This window comes from Natator depressus, chromosome 14, assembly GCF_965152275.1.
Source record: "Natator depressus isolate rNatDep1 chromosome 14, rNatDep2.hap1, whole genome shotgun sequence".
Lineage (NCBI taxonomy): Eukaryota > Metazoa > Chordata > Testudines > Cheloniidae > Natator > Natator depressus.
In genome coordinates, this window is record NC_134247.1 from 4,779,366 (window position 1) to 4,796,468 (window position 17,103).

Below are 17,103 nucleotides of genomic sequence, written 5' to 3' on the forward strand. Positions count from 1 at the left end.
AATGAAAAAAGATCCCAACTGTCTGGAGGCAAAATCAGTACCAATTTTGCTTTCTGATAAGGATGTTTCAAGGCATTGGTGGATTGCTTTCAAACTGTAATGAATGCATGAGTGCTTTTTAGCCCATCCACCCAAAGTATCTGCAACATAATCTTGCATCCTACCAGACGCTGCATACACTGATGTCATGCTTTCATTTTAAATGTAGTTATCAATGCAGTTCACATTCTTAGGGCAACCCGGCCTTCCCTGCACCTTCCCTGAATCTCAGCAAGCCCAGGGGATGTGCAATCCTAACACAATTGGGCTGCTCAGATGGGCAGAAATCCATTACTCGGCAGTATGTGCAGGGAGAAAACATGGCTATTAGTTTTCAACAAATGGATGCTCTCCTTTTCAAAAGCTAAGCAGAAAGGACAGTGAAGTACATTGCTTAACATTTCAATAGAGAAGGGGGAAGGTTCACTGATCCTGGGTAAAGAGCAGGAGAGTTGAGATGATGAGAAAGATTTCAGATTCATTGCTCTATCTTTGAATTCCAGGAAGGTCCATAGCTGAAAACATGATAAGGTTCCTTGGTTACAAGAACCACATTTAAAAAGATAGATTAAAAAAAATAGATAAAGGATGGGTGTGGACCCGGTAACAGAGAGAGGTAAAGTGGCTGATCCAAGGTCACACAGCAGGTCAGAGGTAGAGTTGGGAATTGGACTCAGGTCTCCTGACTCTCACTAGACCAAGCTGCCTCACTTTGGTGCACAGGACATACTGAAGTAGTGTATAAATAGGGCCTTACCAAATTCATGGTCCATTTTGGTCAATTTCATGGTGATAGGGTTTTAAAAATCGTAAATTCCATGATTTCAGCTATTTAAATCTGAAATTTCACAGTGTTGTAATTCTAGGGGGTCCTGACCCAAAAAGGAGTTGTGGGGGGTGGGGGGGTCACAAGGTTACTGTAGGGGGAGGTTGCAGTACGGCCACCCGTACTTCTGCACTGCTGCTGGCGACGGTGCTGCCTCAGAGCTGGGCAGCTGGAGAGCGGCGGCTGCTGGCCAGGATCCCAGCTCCGAAGGCAGAGCCGCCCCCAGCAGCAGCGCAGAAGTAAGGGTGTCATGGTGTGGTGTTGCCACCCTTAGTTTTGTGCTGCTGCTGCCCAGCTCTGAAGGCAGTGCAAAAGTAAGGGTGGCAATACCATGAGCCCCCCTAAAATAACCTTGTGACCCCGCTGCAACTCCCTTTTGGGACAGAACCCCCAATTTGAGAAACGTTGGTCTCCCACATGAAATCTGTATAGTATAGGATAAAAGCGCACAAAAGATCAGATTTTACAGGGGAAGACAAGATTTCATGGTCCGTAACGCGATTTTCATGACCGTGAATTTGGTAGGGCCTTGTGTATAGACATATTGGCAGGGCAATTACTGCATAGACAAATGGAATAGGAAGAGCTCACTTATTTTATTTAGGGAAGAAATGTTAGAAGACCATCACCAATGTCCAGGCTAATTCACTATATTGTGGGATCTTTTTTTGAAAAACAAAAAACCCTCTGCCTGTTGCACTTTGTTAAAGATGAATCCAGTTACTCTGAAGGAGAACGCAAACTTGTTACTAGATTTTCTTTTCTTTTAGTAATGATATAGATACATCCAGGGAAATATTTCAGAAAGGAACTATTAAGTAATAAATGGAAATTACAGAGTGTAGTCCCTTACATCCTGAACTGCAAAAACTTGGTTCCAAGAATATTTCTCTTTCATCGATCTCCCAAACCACCTGCAGTTTATAATATGCTTTCTATTTCCTTTCAAAGTTTTGTTTAACACAAGTGCTTACAAGTACACATATACATGCAACTCAGGAGGCTTCTTGGTCTCATAGACTTCTGAAACAGTACTTTGGCTGAAAGGCACTCTAAAGAGATCTAAAGTTTGAGTTCTGATCTGGCATTTGGGCTGGATTCTGTTTATGAGTCTATGAAGAATAAATCCACACCTCCTTCTTCCAATACATCTATCCCAGTTTCAGGTAAACATTGTGGTCAATAATGTATAGGCTGTCTTCTGTAAATCATGATATCAAAGGGTTGTCACGAGAAAAATGCACTCACAAATACTGAGATGATAAATACTTAAAGGAACCTAGCATGCTCTGAGAATCTGCATTCAGATACAGAGGCAAACCGTTTCATTGATTCATAGAGGTTAAGGCCAGAAGGGCCAGTTAGATCATTTAGTCTGACCTCCTGTGTATGACAGACAACGACATTTCGCCCAGTTACCCTTGTACTGATCCCAATAACTTGTGTTTGACTAAAGCCTATCTTCCATAAAGGCATCAAGTCTTTGTCTGAACACATCGAGAGATGGAGACTCCACCATTTCTCTCAGTAGTTTGCTCCAAAGATTAATCACTCTCACTGTTAAATAAATTGTGCCTTGTTTCCGATTTAAGTGTGTCTGGCTTCAGCTTCTGGCCATTGGTTCTGGGTTTGTCTTTCTCTCAATCTTCTTTTTGATAAGATACACAGAGTGAGCTCTAAAAGTCTCTCATTGTAAGGCATTTTGTTTAGCCCTTGAATCATTTATATAGTGTTGATCTCACCAATGCTGTATATACAGGTAAAATTACCTCCTTATTACTATTCACTACTCCCATTTATAATCCAAGGATTGCATTAGTCCTTTTAGTCACAGCATCACACGGGGAGTTCATGTTCAGTTATTTGTCCACTATGATTCCTAAATCCTTTTTAGAGCCATTGCTTTCCAGGATACAGTCCCCCATTCTGTAGATATTCTCTATCGCCTTTTCCATTATTTTGCTTGCTATTGATGTCAGGTAACCACCCTATAGTTACCTGGGTCATCTGTTTGTCCTTTTTGAGTATTGGCACAACATTAGCACTCCTCCAGTCTTCTGAAATTTACTCTGTATTTATTAAAAATTAACCACAATATCCCAGAGGTCTCCTCATCCAGCTCTTTTGGGACTCTTGGAGGCAGATTATCTGGGTCTGCTGATTTAAAAATGTTTACTCCTATTCCAAGTTGTTTAACATCCTCTTTGGTTACTAATAGACTGGAAAGTAACTCTTCATCCTCATGTGATACATACACTTCATCCTGCTTCTTTCCAAATGCAGAACAGAAATATTTATTGAAAACCTCTGAGTGATTATTAACAATTTTACCATCTCCATCTAGTGATGGGCCTATACCATTGCTAGAATTTCTTTTCTTCCCAATATGCTTAAAAAACAATAGCACACCCTAGGCAAGTCACAGCAGTAGTTTCCTCGTCATCCATATCCTTCTGAGTTTCTAGCCGTATCGGCTCTTTCACTAGACTTGACCAAAAATACAACTTTATTTTGATTACAGAGCTTTCCTGCCCTTTGGGGAGAGGGAGAGAAATCATACTGTACATCTATTGTTTCTGACAGTTCATTTGCACAAATGAAACAAGCCATTCATCACCAGAAATCCATCAAATAGAAGCTGTCTTCAGCTTTGGGGTGCATAAAAATATGCAGTATTTCAGCATTATGGATTTACATCGAACAGTGTATCCAATACAATAAGGATTTGCCTTAGATCCCAGGGTAATATATTCATGGCACTGCTGGTTTTTTTGCCTCTGTACCAACCTTTTTGCAACTTCAGTTCTAACCTGCTTTATTTAGGCCTGTTAAAAATCACACAGCCTCCCTCTTATCTGAACCAGTGGCACGTTATCATTCTGTTTACAAATATAATAAAGCCAACTCTTCTCTATTTTCTAAACAGAATTTCATTTAGATACCATCTTTGTTCCAGGCTGTATTAAACATTAAGACTAGGATGAAGACAGCTGCAAACGAAAACAGGTATGGGCCAAATTTTGCTCTCTGATGCATGCATTTGATTCAGATGGGGGATATATATATATGATCATTTTCAATACTGAGAGATGAAAAGTCTATTAGACCCGGAGTCCATCTGTGAGAGAATTTAAAGAGATGAAATATATTTGGTGTGTTTCTCTGTATTGTGTTATGCCACATCGAACATAATGAAAATTCTCTACATTCATGTGGTTGAATTTCATCCAAGACAAAATTTCTCCATTTCCCCCAGCAATTATTTTAATGGTGGAATCACATCACAGCTGAACAGCGGGAGGAAAGGATGGAGAGAAACAGAGAATTCAGAGAGATACAATCTGTCATGTTTTTCTATGCCTATTCTTACAAGAGACATTATTAGGGTTCGCAAGGTTGAATTACACAGCGTGGCGACTCCATTGTGAGCTAAGGGTGTGATTCACCTGCTCGGGTTCACATACTCGCATGAGTTTGATAAATGGCCGTGGTAGCACAAATGGCTAAGCTATGGCACGTACATGCCCGTTGGTTTCAGGTGGGTTCGGAGCCTCTGCCAATGATACCGTGGCTACACTGCTATTTATACTCTCACTAGATCTCATTAAGCAAGTGTAAGTATGTGTACATAAGTAGGGGAATCACACCACACACTGTAATATGGACATAGCTTGAGATACCATGACAAGGAGCATTTAAATAAACAAACAAACAAGTTATCTATCTATCCATCCATCTATCCATCCATCTATCCATCTATCATTAAAAAATCTCTTTCAGGGAATACTCTTGTAACCCACTGCTCGGTGTATGTTATATATCTCCTTTCAGTGGCTAGTATCCACAGAAGTCTGTTACAGCTGTCAACTAAAGAAGTTGCTCCTTTCTCTCAAGAGATAAAGAATCATGCTTTTAGCACTGGAGATCCTTGGTTCAGTTCAACTGATGACCTGTAATGGTGGTCACTACACATTGCTTTACTTTAGCATGAAAAAGGCACTACTCAGAGATCTGTGAGGTATGACAAATAGACATCTGGCGGGAGCTGATCTGCTACAGTTTCAAAGATTGTGTTTCAGGCCAGAAAACCATCTTCCTTCACTGGGTTTTAGAGGACATGGGAAGGTTCTTCCTTCTTCTCAAGCACAGCTGGTTGGAAAAATTCAATGAAAAACAAATGTTGATGAAACATAGAACTGAAAATGTTTCTCTCTGTGTGTAGAGGGATGGATTTGTTGGCCTTGTTTTCTAATTGTTTCTACTTCAAAGATATCCAAATCCAGACAACACTACACAACAACAATTTTCTTTTCCTGGCAAGACAGCAACCGACGTACCATTATGGGTTGAGCTTCCCAGATGGCAAGACTGGGTGGGGTGCTATAAAGGTCTTGTTATTTTTACGCACAGCCAGTTGGAACCAGATAGAATGAAGCAGAGCTCCATCAGGCTCCATGGCTCTGAACACCAGAACCTTCAGCTTGGTGATTTAGAAGAAAAATGCTAAAACCCACAACCACCACCACCAAACTTTCACTTGCATGTTCCTTCTGGGCTGCTCTGCAAAGCCACTGCCCTCTTCTCACTTACATCTCTTCTGAAGACCCTCTTCTTCTTCTCCAACATCTATGCCGTGTATTTATTAGAACTGGTTGAAAAACAGGGGGAAATGTGACCAACTTTTTTTTTAAATTGTTTTTTCAAATTTTTTGCCAAAAATTCTGTTAAAATTTCTAAATTTGAAAAATTCTGGCCAGCTCTAGGCATTTATCTCATCACTAAGCTCCTTATCTGTATGGAGGGAGGGAATGCTGAATTTTGCGAAGAAGGGGGATAAAAACCTGGAAATTGGTATTCAGGAAAAGATGGGAGGGTCAAACTGTGGAAGGGAAGGTGGTAAAGAGGGAAGTTTGGGATGTTTAATTAAAAATAAGCAACTGTGTAACAAATCAGATATTTGCCTATATTGTGCTGATCTCTTTGGGCTATATTCTGCCATTGTTGGACTAGTACCTTAACTCTCAAGTAGTCCCACTGAAATCAGTCAGTCAATGAGTCTACTCATGCAGAAAGTTATTACTCAATTAAGTCCCTCAAAATTTGTCCTCTGGGAAGGGCATATGTTAGTAGGATCCTTTGGGACTCATGCACATAGTCAGTCAATTCTTTTGAAGACTGAGTTTTGCTCAGTTTTTCGACATGGGAGAAAATGTCAGCTCTGGCCGTCTCGCATTAGACCAACTACGTCCTCTCAACAATCAGCCACACACACGGAAGCAACATGGAGCTGGCTTCAGGTTCCAGAAACAACATCAGAGAGAGGGGCACTTCGGCACTAGACAGCAAGACGGGCGTCCCAGAAGGACGCAAATAATCACTGTTGTTCTTGTGTTGCCTCCAACTCCTTCAAAACGCTAGCCATTAAGGGGAAGGGGAGAGGAAGAGAGAAACTACCTCACAAATCACTCCAATGAGGCCCCAGGGTGAAAATGGAGTCTGCTTACAATTGCTAATGAGGTGCCAAGCAATTTGTTTCTTCTCCTACTGTATGTTTTATTTCTAGAGGAGATAAGTTCTGACTGGAGACTATTTTGTCTGATTGAATTTAGTAGGGATTGTGAGCCTTAGGTTCCATACTCTTGGCCTATGACCATTTTGGGTCTTTTAAAGGGATAGTCTGTTCAGTCTAAAAAGAGAGCACGGAGGGTTGCAGGCAATGGTGTCCTGACTCAACAGGACTGGAGAGCTTATCCAGGTGAATTTGTATGTGGGGTTAGCAAAGGAACCCAGGTTAGTGAGTGTCCTGGAAATTAAGGGATGGTAATTAAGATAACTACGTTGAGACTCATCTCAGAGTTCTTGGCGCGCCGTGCTCTGAGACTAGAGTGAGCTTCAAGTCACAGCAGGTTGTCTCAATTCAGCTTGGAAGAAAAAAACACCAGCTTCTGTTTACAGGCTGATCCTCAAACTGCTTGGAACCCTCAGTCCTCTTTGGGTAGGTCAGGTGCTTATCCAAAGGGTACAAACCTGAGAGGTCTGCAGAACCGGAGTATACATCTTGTGAGATCAGGCTGTCTTGTGAGATTACTGACACTTCCCGCTGGCCCTGGAAAAGCATACAAGAGCACCTCTTCTTGCTGTATTTTGGCATTCCTGCTTCCTCCACAGTCAGAACCAAGGGCTATTGGCCTGATTCAAACCCTGCTGAAGTCAATAGGAGTCCGACCTTTGACTTGAGTGGCTTTTGGATCAGGGATGAGGTGATATCTCTGTAGAGCACAGATATGGGAGCCTATCAATATATTTTATTGACAAAAGCTGTATTTTATTGGTGTCAGCACCACAGAACCAACACACTCAATTCAGATTCATGCCAACCAAGTTCTAATTCAGACCTTCTGTTGTTAGTGATGGCGCTTTGTGCATAATGGGTAGGGTGACCAGATAGCAACTGTGAAAAAACGGGATGGGGTGGGGGTCAATAGGCGACTATATAAGAAAAAGTCCCCCCAAATGGGACTGTCCCTATAAAAATGGGACATCTGCTCACCCTAATAATGGAGACTGAGTGGCAGGAGAGATATTACGACACTGGGATGAGACTGCAGGGCTGATGAATGGATGCTGCCATTAAGCAGGGACCACATTGATCCAACCAGAAAAGGAGGACTTGTGGCACCTTAGAAACTAACCAATTTATTTGAGCATAAGCTTTCGTGAGCTACAGCTCACTTCATCGGATGCATTCAATGAATTCAAGTGCCACAAGTCCTCCTTTTCTTTTTGCAGGGTACGGAAAGTACTGCAGTTCTGCTGTATAGTCAGTAAAAGGAAAACAAGAACCCCAATAGATTCCATAAAGCATCTTTCTGCAGTGTTCACAATCACTTGTCTGGGTAACAGGATAAAAAAGAACAAGTGGTAGCGACTAAGGTAGCCACCAGGTTTCCTTCCCTAGTGTTCCATTGCGTGGCTACTTTACTGGGACTGTAAAGAGAACATATTGTACTGTGTATGTATTAGCCTTCTGAATGGGTCACACCGTGATCTCTGCCTTGTGGTTTGGATTCCTTGTTTCTACTGGATTTTATTCAGAGTAGTTCAGTTTGTTTGTCATTATCATTTTTATTTTTATTATGGTAGTGCCTAAAATAAGCCAACTGAGATCGGGATCCCCTCGTATTAGGTACTTTATGGAACATAATAAGAGACAGTCCCTGCCCTGAAGATCTCACAAGGTTCTTGGAAAATGAATAGTGCTATACCAAGTATTATTAATGAATTGCTTAGCTCCAGTCTGGAGATTTACTAGGGCATGTTGCTACCTTGGAATGCTATAATTTTATTAAGATTCCCAGAGGCCTGCAGCCATATGGCACCAACAAACTAAAAGTATGAATAATACATGTGTGTGTTTGTGTGATGGTTCTATAATCTGAAAGATGCTGATGTGTGCTACTACAAATCATTAGCTCCTCAACAGCCACTCAGTGGTCTAGATATACCTTGAGTATAATAGTAATGGGAAACCGTCTAGATAGTAAGAATTTAGTTCAGACAGTTACCCTTCAGATGCTCATCCGACTATTATTGGAACTAATTTCATTTCGTATTCCTCAGGTGTTCTTGTGAGATTATACCTGTCTCACTTCCAACCAAATCCAGGATGGTGCAGAGGTGCAAGAAAATGAAAAATACTTAGAAATAAAAATTGGGTGAACATTTGCCAGTGTGTAAAAATAAAAGGTTCTGTTCAGTTTTGTTTACTGGTTTCAGGGAGGATTCAAAATTATTCTCATTTTTTGTGAGTCAGGCTTCCTATTCTCTGGTTGTGGTGTTTTGGCTGAATGAGAAAAACAACCAAAGGAATAATGGAAGGATTTTCTATTGAGTGGATGAGCTGGAATCATTTAGTACTCTATGAAGTTCTGCATCAGTGATCAGAGAATCCAATCCAAAACATCTTGGAGTCAACAGAAGCACTCCCTTTGACCTGATTGGGCTTTGGACCACATTCTGAGAGAGGAATGGTCATAGGATTGGTTTTCCTGGTGATGGCATGTATGGGGCAAAAGCCATTTCTTTTTCTCCTTTGCAAATCACATTTATTGTGATATGGGAACATCTGACAAAAAATCCTTGGTGCCTATAATTGAGGACAGTGCAAATGTTCCTCGACTGCATTGGCTTACTGAACCACATGGTCTATGAAATTTGCATGCTGCAATTCCAAACATCATAAATACTTAATAGCACATTCCAATGCCGTCCACTTCCCCAGGATACAGGAGGTTTAGTTTCAAAATGATCCTTGTTATATTCAATCCTCCATTCTGCTTTTAAACTCACACAGATCCAGCATCAGCTGGCACAGTCATTAGGAGAAAGACATTTATTAGGGGCTCATTGACATGATGCAGGAGTTGGAAGCTCATTGGCATAGTGCAAAGCACTCTTGCCTAGAGGTCAGAGACATAGTGAGTTAGTGGATTGATCTATCATCTCTGGAGGTTTTAACCTTACGTTACACCTGTTGTGAGGGAACAGTGGTCTTCATTTCTGGCCCAATTTATGCACAACCCTCTACCCCTCCAGCACAATTGGCTATCTCGGTTCAAGAGAGGCCCAAGCGTTGGATAACAGCCGTAGGCTGAGATGCCTTCCTAGAGCTCTGTGCAAGCTTAGTACTGAAGTGGGCAGGAGATGTTTCCATCTGAAGCTGAAATGCCCTGGAGGGAGGGAGCCAGAAGCAGAACAGCAAGAGAAAATTATGTCTACACACTGCCAAAGGTGATGTGTAGGAAAATGTGCATGGTGTGAGGTGCTATCCGGCCTTCTCTTTGATTCACAAGCACCCAGTTCACTCACAACATTTTCAAAAAGGAAACATATTTAAACCAAGTCTGTCCCCCCGCCACCTTGTGAGAGATGAAATGGAGGAAAGTGGTAGTAAGTGGCATATTTTGGTTCCAAGATAGTAATATTAGAGAAAATAGATTAGATAGACTGAATCAGGATCCAAACTTGCTAGCTTTGGATCATATCTATCTACTCATTCAAACTACCTTGAAGGTCTGGGATGCTAAAGTCCAGGGATTTTGTTCAACCCCCATATAGAGAGATGGGCTAGCCCTAAAGTTTGGATTCAGATTCACACGTCCCTACAGTTCAGTGGTAATTCGATCCAAAGCCTTTGCTTTCACTCATGTTGATACAGGTAAGGATCCAGAGGGCTAACAGAGCTGCGCTGGTGTGTGAGAGAGTAGATTTTGACCAAAGCCAAAATCTAATAGGATGTGATAGCTCACAGTGATTGCGACCAATTTACAGAATCATTACCAAGCCATCTTGCCACTTTCAACGGCAAACGCCAGCAAGAACATGAAATGGGATCTCATGCGCTCTTTTTGTGTGTGTGCAGACTGGTTTGGATCTTGAGCGACAGGAAGAGTGAGGAGGGGGAGCGGTGGGAGTGATGGGAATTAAAATGCCAGCTCTTTGCCATGCAGCACTCTGGGAAGGTTAAAAAAAAAAAAAGATTTAAGAAGTGACACTCTTGAAAGCGAGCCAAAGCCAAACCATCAAAATGGGACACTGTCTCTTTAAGTGCAAAGCTGCACAAGCGAAGGGAAATTAATTAAGTATGGGACGCTGTTATGGCGCCATGGAAAGAATACACAATCTGGGACCTGCATGCCAAATCTGAAATGAAAAGGAAGGTGATCTGTCATTTTCTGCTGTTTTTTTAAGACAGAATATATATTTTTGAAAGTTGACTAAGCAATTACCCAAATTAAAGAAACTGGAAAAGCAAACAGTGGTAAAAATGCTTTAATTTTTTTTCAGGGGTGGGGGAGATGGTAAATTAGTTGAAAAAATGGCCTTTTATTATCTTGACGCAAAGGGAAAAAAAACAACACACAACAAGCTTTAACTCTTTAATGACCAGCTCCTGAACGAAAAGACCTCTCCTGCCCTGCAGAATCAGAGGCGATTCCGAACTGGTTTCGTCCTCTTTTTCGTGGAGGTGATGTGAAAACGTGGACAGCCTGACCGCTCAGCACTAAACACTGGGACCGCTTTCAATGCACCTCCCTCCTGCCCTGCTACCTTGATCTCCCTTTGCACTTGCCAAGCCTCAGCATGAAGCTGAGATACAAAAAGGGCCAGATCCCATTACACCTGGTAGGTGAGGGTCTCGAAGGACTCCGCTGAAGGCAGTGTTGTGACTCACGATTTATGCTGGCGTATCAGAGCATGATTTGGCTCTTGCCTACCAAACACATGGTAGGTCTGCCAGTTGGCAACTCTGCGCAGCACCCTGATACAAGTCCAGCGCTCCGAGCCAATCTGGGCGGTGAGAGAGAGAGTGCCGCATGAATGTCTGCAGACAAGGGAAGGGACTTGCTGGGCTGGTGGTGGCGGAGGGAATGGGGGGAGGAGGAAGGGAGGGTATGCGTTCATGTTTTAAAAGAAACGGAACGCGGAAAGCAAGACACCCACAGTATATAGAGAATTGTTATGAGAAGCCCTGTTTCACACCTTCCATGGTTTATAGGCCTTCTGCTCCACTGCCTGCGATTTCTGGAGCAGTCCTGTGGTGCAGCGTGTTGGCTTTTGGAGCCCATTCCAGCTGAGAAAAGCTTAGCATGACTTCCCAGCCAGCTCTGCTGTTAGGCCAACTGGCAACACTTCCACCTGCAGGCCACCGAGAGTCCAGCTAGAGGCCCAGCTGAAGTGGGAAATGCTGGTCTCTTCCCACCACCCACCCTGTCCAGAGTGAGGGGAGCTGTGAAATGGGTCTGGCCTTCTGACCAGCTGGCTGGCACGTGTGCAGTCAGCTCTCTAACGTGTCTGTGATACTTTTCTTCCTCAGCTTTAATGGCCATTGACATAATTAAGAACCAGAGTTTGGTAGAGTTTTGGTTCCCCAACTCCTGTTCGCCACTGACCCTCCCAGGTAATCCCTCAGCAAATATGGAGTGCAGCATGTTTTGGAACCTAACCACTTCGCACCCTCAGCATCGCTCCTGAAAGAAAAAGAAAGAGAAACAGGGTCTTTTCTTTGTGTTTGATCAAGAATCGAGGGCTCCCGAGAAGGAATGAACAGGAGGTTTGAGGGACGGGGCAGTGAAAAGAGAAGAAAGATTTCAAGGCTCTGATAGTATCTTTTCTAAATGGATCATTCCTACTTCATTACCTCACCCTGCTCTGCAGCTGAGATTCAAGGAGAAGCCCCCCTCTCACGTCCCATACTGTTCTGCTTTACACTTCAGGGTTGCCCTGCAGCATTACAAGAGTTTGTCTTCCATGTCCCCTCTGCTTGGATCCCTACCTGAGACCTGTGGGGTGTCATTACCAGCTTCCTCTGCTTTCCTCTCTCTCTCTCTCTCTCTCTCTGCTCCTCAGCTGTGACCCATCCTGCAGTACAGGAGACTTGGGTTCTAGTCTGGGCTCAGCCACTGGGTCTTGGGGAAGTCACTTCCCCTCTATACCCCAAGTTCCCCATCTGTAAAAGGCGGGGTAATGATACTGACCTCCTCCACAAAGCACATTCAGACCTACTGATGAAAAGTGGCATATAATAGCTCGTTATTATTATTGTAGGAGCTGCCGGTGTTCCTGTATACCCTAGGGTGACCAGACAGCAAGTGTGAAAAATCGGGACGGGGTGGGGGGTAATAGGTGCCTATAAACGAAAAAGCCCCCAAAATCGGGACTGTCCCTATAAAATCGGGACATCTGGTGACCCCAGTCTACCTTTGTGTGCCACTCCCTGGCTCACAGACCTTGGAGTGTTATAGAAGCTTCTCCAAGGCTCTGCTCTTCAGCTCCAACTCAAAGCACACAAGCCCTTTGCACTCTTGCCCTGAAACTAAGCTCTAAGAGGATGTTGTACAGGACAGAATATCAGACCACAAGACGAGTAGAGAAACACCATTTCCTTTCTCTTTCATTATTTATTGAATCAGTGCCTTAAATGGCCTCATTCTCAGGGCAAAGTGCAGCCGTTCCCTCGGTAGTTATTCATCTGGTGGAAAACCATATCCCGTCTCCATTCAGCGGAAGAGTATATGCCGCTGAGTTAAAATAAAGGAGAGAATCTCAGCACTTCGTCAACTAACACTTGCTAACTTTCCTTTCCTCTAGAGGGTTCACATCCTACTGCTCTCTCCTTGAGAATGGAGAATAGCAACTGCCCAACGGCAGCCCACCCCGCCCTTTAATAGGGCTGATTTATCTTTTCCAGGAGCACCGGGAGTTTGGAGGGCAGTGAATGGAGGATGATATCCTCCTTAAGAAGAAGAAAAACAGGACACTGGGGGAGAGAGAGAGACTGTTACAGAGATTGTATGAGGGACCTGTTCCTAATAGCCCCTCAGTTCCCAGAATGCCTTCTGTCTTACCACACAGACCATCCTTGAACGGCTGACACTCCAAATGATAACAGACCAACTAGCTTGGGATTAATGTCAGGTTCTCTGCTCCTCAAGCGTGAGCTGGTTTCTGCTTGCTGCAGCTCTTTCTTTGAACAACAGGAATTGTGTTGGCATTGATGTTTGGAAGGAGAGTTCAGGGTTTCTGAAGCAAGAGGCCACTGCTACAGGAGAAGGATTCTCATCAGCAGGTGGCAGGATGTTGAAGCCCAGGCGAGAAGCTCTTCTAGCTTTTGACCTTGCCTTTCAGAAGAACACTTCCTTCAGGAACAGACCAGAGAGACACAAGGGTAACGTAACAGAGGGCAAGACAGTCTCTAGCAACTGAATGAACAGCCATTAACACCATGGATGTGAACGGTGGTTTACAAAGAAGTAAATCTCACCATCTGCCAAGCCAGTCTTATCTGAACGGCAGCAATCTCTGCTATTTATGCTGTCCTTGGGATGTCCTGCTAGCTTATACCAGTTGCCAAAATACATCAGTCTGGTCTGCCATGCCTGTCTAGCTGAGATACCTAGATGGTCCCCAATATCATAGCGTGTAAGCACCTCGCAATCTTAGCATATTTATTCTCACAACCCCAGTGAGGTGGGGAAGTACTGTTATCACCATTTTCCAGAGAAGCGAAGGGATTTGCCCAAGGTCACCCAGGAATTCTGTACTAGAGCAAGGAACTGAACCAAGCTCTCCCAGGCTAGTGCCATAACCACCGGGCTAGCCTTTCACCTGCAGTTCTAGTCCTGGGCCTTTTCTGTGCAGAGACTGCTCATCATGTTGGATGCTGTTAGTCCTGCAAAGTGTATAAATGTCCAACGGAGGTATGTGTGAGGCCCACTAAATGTTTCTTTTGGGGTTGAGCCAAAACCAATTTTCTCTTTCTAATTTCTGGCAAATCGAAAAGTTGAAAAACCAAACTGTTTTAGGTGGAACAAAATGTTTCATTTTGACAGAATCAAATAGTTTTGTTTCAATTTCAACTATTTTTTTAAAAATGCTATTGATTTTTTTTTAGAAATAAGGAACATCTGAAATGAAAAGTTGGTTTGAACCGAAAAATCAAATGTTTGGATATTTTTGGATTTAACTTTTCTGTTTTATTTTCACTGAAACAATTCTACCGAACTGATGTGGAATGAGCAAAATGTCTTGTGGTCACTGAATCTGCATGTTTCACCAAAAATAAAGTTTCTGCTGAAACACTTCATCCAGGTCTACTCCGAGCATGGGCGGCGGGTATCAAAGGCCAGGGCAGGCTAAGTCTCCCCTGACTTGAGTTGGAACATGGGCGGGGCCACAGCCTGAGGCCCTCCCTCCTTTCCCATCTACCCTGAAGCTGGTGGGGCCTCACACAGCTCCAGCCGGTGGCCTGGAGCTCAGGCCTGTCAGCAGCCAGAGGTGGTGCTGGGGCCAGCAGCTTGGCCTGGTGCTGTGGTGGGGACTGGCGCTGGGGGGAGGGGGACAGCCTGTGTGGCTGGAGCTGGTGGGCCGGGGCTCCTCTGGCTGCAGGGTGTGTGTAGGGGTGTGTGTGTTTCGGGGCTCCTCCAGCCACAGGGGAGCGGGGCCAGTGGGCTAGCCTCCCAGAAGGGGGGTTCACCCACCGCCCGTGACCCTGAGCCAGTTAATTCTTTGCCTTTCTGCGAAGACAGCCAACAAGGATGGATTTTGTGCTGTGGACAAACTTGTTTGCTGGAGATCATCACTCTATTGAATGTCCAGTACAAAACCACATGGCAATACTATCCATCAGTCATTACTGTCCAGGCAGTGGATAGGGCACTAGCCCAAGAGTCAAGAGGCCTCATTTCTATCCATTGACCTGTTATGTGACCTTGGACAACTCACTTCTTTGTGCCTCTATTTCCCCTTGAATTCTCTCTCCATCTTGTCCATTTAGACTGCCCTCTTCAGGGTCAGGGAGTGCCTTACTTACTATGTGTTTGTATAGTGCCTAGCACAATGGTGCCCTGATCTCGGCTGGAGCATCTAATGTGACAGAAATAATAATAAAATAGGGAAGGGTGAAAATCTCCATACCTCGTTCCCAATCACCTGAACTACTGAGAATCCCTGTACAAATTTAGTTACTTTAAGTACTCTCACACCAGTTGCACAGCCTTCTCCCCTCTCCCTGCATTTGTTTTTATCTGTGAAGCATCCTTCAAGGAAAGGCTTCAAAGGGATAAATTGGGGCCTGCTCACGCAAGAGAGAAAAATTCATCACTGTAATAGTCAGGCATTAGTTTGAAAATACTCATAATTGCTGCTGCAGATAAATGCTGTCCTGGTTTTTTGTTTTTCATGGATGGGTGGACAGCTGCTTCTACAGATTAATTTTAATCTCAAGGCTGGGACATGTGTTTTAGTATTTACATTTAGTTTTGTCTGCCTGGTAGTTTTCAGAGCCGGGTTCTGCCATTTCTAAATGCACTTTACTCATTGGCTCTTCAGCTTCATTGATGAATTTGTTCATGCTTAGGCCATTTAAGATTGCTCAGAGCTTTTAAATGACTTATCCCACGCCTCTAAAATAAAAGAATTAGAAATAGGAATGGGCAAATGGTTCCAAACAGGACTTCAGGTGGTGAAATGATTTGCAGCCTGGTCTTATATGTATCTGAACTTTTAGGTTTTTACTGTATTTTTATTTTCTATGGTGCCTGCCACTCCCAATCTCTATACATATCCCTGATCTTCCTATCAGCCCGGTCCCTGAAGCAGAAATATTAAAATTAGATTGCTTAGAAATCTGCTTAGAAATATTGAGATTAGAGCTGGTTGAAAAATGGAAAAAAATGTGACATTCAAAATATGTTTTCCATTTTTATTTATTTGACATTTGGACCACAATAATTGTTGACATTTTGAAAATTTGATTCCAGCTCTGTAGCTGGTCAAAAATGGGAGGGGGGAATTACATAAAGCATTGATCCCCATTTTAATCATCCAAATTCAAAATGTTGATAATAGTTATCAACATTTTAAAAAATGTCAACCAATTCTAATTAAATACTAGGAGAGAAGATCCTTTGAATGCTGGAGAGCTGTTGAACAGCTGAGCAGAGCAGAGCCTACCTAGCTTTAAAAAACACTTTCCCTACTGAAACAAGGATCAAGCCCCCCTTACCTTCTCCCCCTACCATTCCCAAGACTGCATAAAGAATTTTAACTGCACTGTACTGTAATGAGCTGTGCCCAAACTACTGGTTTCTGGACCACTGTTTATTTTATTTCTTTATTGTAATGAAACTCAGATGGCCGTTGTTTACACTAGCGCAGCCCAGCGAGAGCGTGCTGGAATCGGTCTAATTAACTACAAGTGGGTTTCAGAATTAGTGCAGAGGAAAGAACAAATTTTTAGTAACGACTTTAAATTGAAGCCCTCATTTATTTTCATTAGGGCCAGACAAAAGCAATATAATGTTTCCCAGCCCTTTCCACGCAAGGCCTTCGAATTAGCCCAGTGGGGCTGCATTCTGCTTACTTCAGGTCTTTCTTCCTCCCTCCAGGCTTATGGGAGGACACTGCTTCTTTTTTCCAGGATAACAAAAGGGAAATGCAGCCAGATTCAGCCATGAGCTTGGGATCAGAGAACAGAAGTAGAGCTGGGCAATCCGGACCATGCAAATGAAGTAAGTATTAACTTTTACTGCTTTAACAAGCTGCTTTAATGCTTGGTCCATCACACAACATGTCTGGTGCCTTGTATCATCTCCCTTGTATGAAAGGAGTAAGGTCTGTTTGTTAAAGCAAATGACCAGGAACTACAAGATTAAGTTGTATTTTCAAATCACCGGTGG

The 17,103-nt window shown here is 43.3% G+C and overlaps 1 long non-coding RNA gene across 1 annotated transcript in view; it reads left to right on the forward strand.

The window, feature by feature from the left end:
• LOC141998630 (uncharacterized) overlaps window positions 1-17,103 on the forward strand; it is a 630,544-nt gene that overhangs the window by 449,195 nt on the left and 164,246 nt on the right. Inside the window, exon 9 of the long non-coding RNA XR_012641872.1 lies at window positions 16,845-16,935. This is a non-coding gene — a long non-coding RNA (uncharacterized LOC141998630). The remainder of the gene's footprint in view (window positions 1-16,844; window positions 16,936-17,103) is intronic.